General features: G+C 34.3%; 1 protein-coding gene across 1 annotated transcript in view; it reads left to right on the top strand.

The window, feature by feature from the left end:
- Positions 1–6505, top strand: part of CHN1 (chimerin 1) — a 125726-nt gene that overhangs the window by 30796 nt on the left and 88425 nt on the right. The gene's annotated exons all lie outside the window — the stretch shown is intronic.

The raw sequence follows: 6505 nt of genomic DNA on the forward strand, positions 1-6505 counted from the left end.
AGGGGTGTGTGGCCGGCCCCCCCCCCCCCCCCCCGGGGGGTGATCTCTCGCTTTCTGTCTCTCTGTCTCTTTCTGTCTCTGGCGAGCGCACGCACCCTATAGCAAAAACCTCTTAAAAAATGTTTTATTCTGTCAAGGGAATATCATCAGGAATTGACACATTTTAATATATTTGCCACATTCACTGTCTAGGATTATATAGCAAAATAGACAAAAGTATCCTAACAGTTTTAGATGGAGAAAGTATTTTAAAGTTGAATACAACTATGCTCTTTCCCATAGCCTTCCTTAGTTCATAGACTCCATCTAAATTTATTTTTCAGTATTTCATTGAATGCTTCATCATGTTCTTGTTTGTTTTAACATGTCTTCCAAGGATATGTTTGTGATGAATCTAATATATTTGGTTTTCACCATTAGATTAGCTTCTTGACTCTGGTAAACAACACACAAATATATACTTATGATAAATATAACTGTTATTGTACATTGGTTGCTGAAAATACTTCTGATATTTTATTGTTAGCTTAGACAAATGTGTTGTGTATGTTTTACTTTCTGTTTGTTAACAAGAAACATCTGTTTGCTTAGAGTTCTCCTTTGAAGAGATACTTTCAAATAACTTTAGCCTGAAATCAGAACTAATTCTTGGTTTTAGAAAAAATAAAGTAAAATTCCAAAGGCTATTCTTGATATATATTTGCATCATTTTAGGCTTCTAGAGTGACTTTTTTTATGAGTATAATTCATTTACTGAAAAATGGAAAGGACAGTATTAAAAATTTTATTTCATTATTTTAAAACGAGATGTTAGAAATATATATTTTGCAATTTATCTGAGTATAGCTGGGCACAGCATTAAACAGCTTTTTAAAATAAAAAAAAACCTTGGAATTATTGGAGGAAAAAAGATTCTTTCTAGAAAGTGTAATTATGTATGACTCTAGTGGCTCAAAGCATATTATTCTCTCTCCTTTCTGTTTGTTAACTAAAATACCATTTTGGAGAAAGTGAATTTTCATCTTACTGAACTCTATCTAGGTGAGGGTTGGGACTGCACACTTCAAGTGTGTTCATCAAGGAATGAATACCTACTAAAACAAGGGCAGAAGCAGATAATAAATATAGGGAATGATGTAAAGAAAATTCTCCTATAAAAATGAAAAGGAAATGGCTTATTTAGCTTTAACAATTTTTATAAATCAAATTAATACTCTGTGGTCTAGAGTTCAGCAGTTATCACTAGGACAAGTTAACAAGTTCTGCTTTCAATGTATTTGTTGACCTTCCTCATTAAAATTCAGAGACCTCATTCCCAGTGCACAGTGGAAACAGCCTCCTTCCTCCCCCTCTTCCTCTCCTCCTCCTCCTCACTGTCCATTCTGCTGTAGTCCTACTCTATTAACCAAGTAGTATCAACCTAGTCAGGGACATCCAGAAGAAAAATTCACTAAGAACTCTTTCTTGTCTTTTGTTGCCTGTAAAATAAAACGGTTCAGAAATGTTCCTGTGTAGCCAGTGTTGCCAATTACTTATTCAGTCTCTTCCATGCATATTGATTGAATATCTTTTCTGTTTTACTTTATTTGGTAATTCGTTCTGTCATTCTCTGCAGGGGTCTAAACCAACAGAGAGAGAAAGGGGAACTACCTACCATTTATTGAGCCTACTATATATTTAGCTTTGACTGAAATATTCTTATGTAATCTTCATAAGCATATGGGGTAGGGTGAGGTTATTTCTATTTTTTTAGATGCAGAATCTGAAGAATGATTTTCCCCAAATCATCCAGCTAGGAAGTTGCAGATCCAAGATTTAAACTCACATCTGTCTGATGCCAAAGCCTGAGGTTTTCTGTTAAACACATAGCACCCACACTTGCCTGCCCCTGGCCAACCCCTATTTCAAGACTGCAAGGGTTCTTTTGTACTTGGACATAAGCAGTGGCTCTGAGACCTTATGTAAGCATAACTTATGCTCTGAGATATTATTAAGCCATGAGTTTCCTGGTTTTTCACCGTGTGAGGGAGATGTCAGATTCACTTGGTTTCATAAATCACTTTAAATAACTTTTCTACATAAGAGCAAGATTATATGTATTTTATGGTAATTAAAAAATCAGTTTGAAGATGAACTTTAAAAATGTACTGTTTTATGTCTATTACCCTATTTTTATATTTATTTCCTATTGGGTGATCAAGGGAAAATAAACTTTATAATGAACTACCCAGTACTTGACAGAGTGCCTAGATGTTTTGTTAAATATTTGTTGAATAAATGACCATCTGTGAGCAGATAGCTTTTATAAGGAAGGATTTTTTTCCCGCTTTACATGTGGCATCTAACCTTTTATAGTTTCTGTGTGGAACAGACACATCCATTTTCCACTTTTCTGAAAGATTTTCTCTGTCCTCTTTGTCCACTTCTGATCCCACACATGCTGTTCAGATCAGATTGAGGAAGTAGAGGAATCTTTGACAGTCTGGGCCATGATGCTATTCTTTATGTAACTTCCAAAGTAAAAGAGAGTAGATCGGAATAGACAAGGAAAACTTGCAGTTTCCATAGTAAGAATAATGCAATTTTTCTTTTAAAAATTATCATAATTCTAAAGTAGAAATTCATTTTCTTGTCCTTTGAGGCAAAGTTTTAATCAAACCATATTATAAGTTATTTTAGGTATCTGATCAGCTCCCTAAAGACTGGAAGTTTGATTGGACTGGAAGGCTAGAACTGAGATGCAAGGTGAGGGGGAATTGGAAATCATGGACTGGATCTCTTGACATCACTGAGCTGAGAAAGAGAAAAAGACAGAGTTAATCCTTTTCCCACAACTCCTTACATGTAGCCAAAAATCCTCTTCTTGGATGGATTAAGAACTCCCTTGCGAAGAAAGCTAACCCTAGACTTTCACTTTCAAGCAAACCATTCCCAGCCAGTTCAGCCATTTCCCCTTCATGTCCTATGTTCCCATACTTCTCAGATTTTAGAAGATGAGTGAATAACAAATAACTGACATCATTGCTTAACAGTCTTGAAGAGTTATACCCACTGTGGAAATGCCCACTATAAAGTCACAAGCCCTAGGAGGAATAAAATGGTCCGTGACCTCATTGAAATGCCTCTGATACTATTAAAATATAAAGATATTTAATGATAAGTGTTATGTATGTTATTGTAAGAGTCTTACAAAAATTATAAAGTGGCTTTCCAAGTTTATTTGTAAATAGTGGATAATATACATTAACAAAGAGGAAATGACAAAAGTATTATGTTAAATTGAAAGACTTACATTTGACTGGTATAGAATGTTTACCTTTTTAATTATGTAGATTTACAGTGAAATTTTACTAGAAAGAGATGCTTCAAGCCACTAAAAAACTTTTTTTTTTAAAGGTTTTTGTCATAGGGCACATATACTCACTAGAGAGAGAAGGAAAGTGAGAAATCATTCCCCAGAAGGGTGACCATGACACAATCCATTCTTCTCTTGGGATTTTGGACATACACGCATATGTGTCTGGTGTGATTTTCAAGTTGTTGGGTCTGGGACTTGAACTGCGGCCAGCCATGTGGGAGTCCAGCACTTTAATCCCCACGTCACCCGCAGGCACCTTGTTTCCTTTTTAAAGGATACATCTAAGAAGTTTCTAACTCCCATTCATTTGAAATATAACTTATACCAGACTGATATAACTTGCATAGCAAGTTCATAGTTCATTTGACACTTTACTTGAGCAGTTATTTTAGACCTGTTATGTGTATTTTTAACCATTCAACTAACTATATCCTTCCTGACTTGTTTTGTTTTTCATTAGGCTTACTAAGGTTTGCCTTCAGCCTTTACTGTCTTTTGCCATCTGCTTTCTTTATAGTCAGTGTAATTTCTTGCTTGTATCTTCTTGTAAGAACACTGATTCTAGTCAAGCCAACTTGGACCTATTTTTGAGGTTTGCTGCAGGAAGTGGAATACTGAAATTATCATAAAAGCAAACCGCGCTTCTCCAGTTGTTAAAGCATGTCATCAAAACATGACTCAAAATTGAAAACAGAGTTTCTTTAGTTCAGTAGTTTATGACTTAAATGCCCTATACATTGCAAACATTTTTTTTGTGCAGACTTAACCAGCAGACAAGCAGAATGAGTGAAAGAGAAGGACAAGTCCTTCGCGTATGGCAGAAGTGGCAATAGTGTATTTCTGTGCCCTGTGCCTGGAGGGTTCAGGTTCTCGAGTCACCTCTGCTTTAAATTATTGCTGGTACCAACTCAGGTGAGCCCTAAGTAGAGCTTTCTCATTAAAAGATGTGTGAACGCTGAGGTCTAAAGTATATTGACTATTTTTATTGATCAACTTGAAGCAAAAGTGTTAATATAGAAATGTCATGTATTATGGCATCAACTAATTGAATATTGAATGTGTTTTAACAGGGTGTGAGGTTTATTTCTCGTTTTTCCTACAAGTATTAAAAAATGACTTTAAAAAATAAGTGAGAACACATTTTTCCTTCTAGTTTAGATATATTTTTTGACTATTTATCCTTAGTCTCTGTGTTCAAAAATTTAATTTTATATATTCCAGATCATGCACAGAGATTAGCCACAGCTTATTTAAACAAAGAAGACATACACAAAGCAATAGTTTGTTGTTTTCTTTTTTCAGAAAGAATTCATTTGTTTACTTTTCTTAAAAACATCTTTCCCATTTCGTTGAGGCAGATTTGGAAGTCAAACCAGAAACTTCAGGCTCTACTACGATGGAAAGCACTTTGTTGGGGAGAAACGCTTTGAGTCCATCCACGATCTGGTGACTGATGGCTTGATTACTCTCTATATTGAAACCAAGGCAGCAGAATACATTGCCAAGATGACGATAAACCCAATTTATGAGCACATAGGATACACAACCTTAAACAGAGAGCCAGCATACAAAAAACATATGCCAGTCCTGAAAGAGACACATGATGAGAAAGATTCTACAGGCCAGGATGGGGTATCAGAGAAAAGGGTAAGCTACCATGAAACCACACTTTATCTTTTTCTGTTTCGGGTCTTTTTAAGAAAGCCATTATTGCCCAGAGAGGTTGACTTCTCCATAGTGCTTTAAATAGTGTGTGCATTTTTCTTAATGTCTAGTTTCTGTGGTACTAGGTTTTGCATATATCTAATTCTTATTCAGTTAAAACATACCAGGTATATTTTGTTCTCTTGATTGTGTACTATTTTATCAGTTTTGCACTTATAAAAACATGTGGGAAAAATGGCCCCAGTAAAAAAGTTAGGGGTTTGGTTAGGAGCATAATTTATGGTCAAGAAAAGATATAATAGCTATTCTAACATAAGAAATTGAGGGAGTTGCATTATCTATCAATTTTTTTTTCTTAACAATAATTCACTTTATACATAGTTCTGTTCTCTAGCAAGATAGGCATACAGATATAGATATAGACATAGATAAAGATATATAAATACGCATGATTAAATTTATCTCTTAGTAACTATTGTACTATTTTGGTAATCAGTCAATCTTGAATAGGAGAATGATTTATCTCTTATGAACTGTTTTGTGTATATGTTTTTTTAAAGAATTATTTGATTTTAACTTTTTTATTTATTTATCTACTTATTTGAATTTAACCAGAGAGGGATGGAGCGATAGAGAGAGAGAGAGAGAAAGAGAAAGCCACCAGGTCCAGCCACTCTTATTCACCACGCCGGCCCCATTATGGACTGTTGAGTAACTGAATCAGGAAGATTTATTTTTCTTTAGTAATAAAGACAATTTAAGTTTTCTGCTGTCTCATTTTAATATATCGGGCCACTGAAAAAGTATGCATCATGGCTTTTCTGACAACCCAGTATTTCATGTTACCATTAAAAGTTTTCATTCCTGGCATTAAGATTATTTTACTTTAGAAAATTGTCCCTAGCATCTCCCTCACCACCTACAAAAACGTAAGAGAAGTTCCTGATGTTTTATATTGTTTACATTTTAAGTAGGGGATTTTTATTAATTTTAATTAGAACCATGTTAATTCATTTTTATATTTTCAAAAGTCTTTAGTTGTAGTAGGTTTTGAGCTTGGATTCTGTTGCCAAATAGATTTGTGTGCAAGTTACTTAATTTCTCTGAGATTTGATTGTCTTGTTTGTAAAATTATAATAAAAATCAAGTTGTTGTGAGGATTGAATGAGATCGAGTGTATGTAAAATACTCAAACAATGCTTGGCACATAGCAAACCATATGAGCTTTGTGATAATGTTACTGTTAGCAGCCATATTCTTCAAGGCAATATCCTAAAATACTTCCAGTTGTCTTGGAGTAGTTAGGTACAGAATGAGAATTTAGAATTTTCATTGTGCAATCCAAATTTTAGTTTCTGGCAGATCTTATTTAGACTGGCATTTCAAAGCTAAAAGAAACCAAAATTTTAAATTAGAGGCCATAGAAAATTTGTATAAAAAAAGCTTTTTTTTTTTTTTTTTTTTTTAAATTTCTAGGATTAC

The sequence above is a fragment of the Tupaia chinensis genome, unplaced genomic scaffold, assembly GCF_000334495.1.
Source record: "Tupaia chinensis unplaced genomic scaffold, TupChi_1.0 Scaffold000314_1, whole genome shotgun sequence".
Taxonomy (NCBI): domain Eukaryota; kingdom Metazoa; phylum Chordata; class Mammalia; order Scandentia; family Tupaiidae; genus Tupaia; species Tupaia belangeri.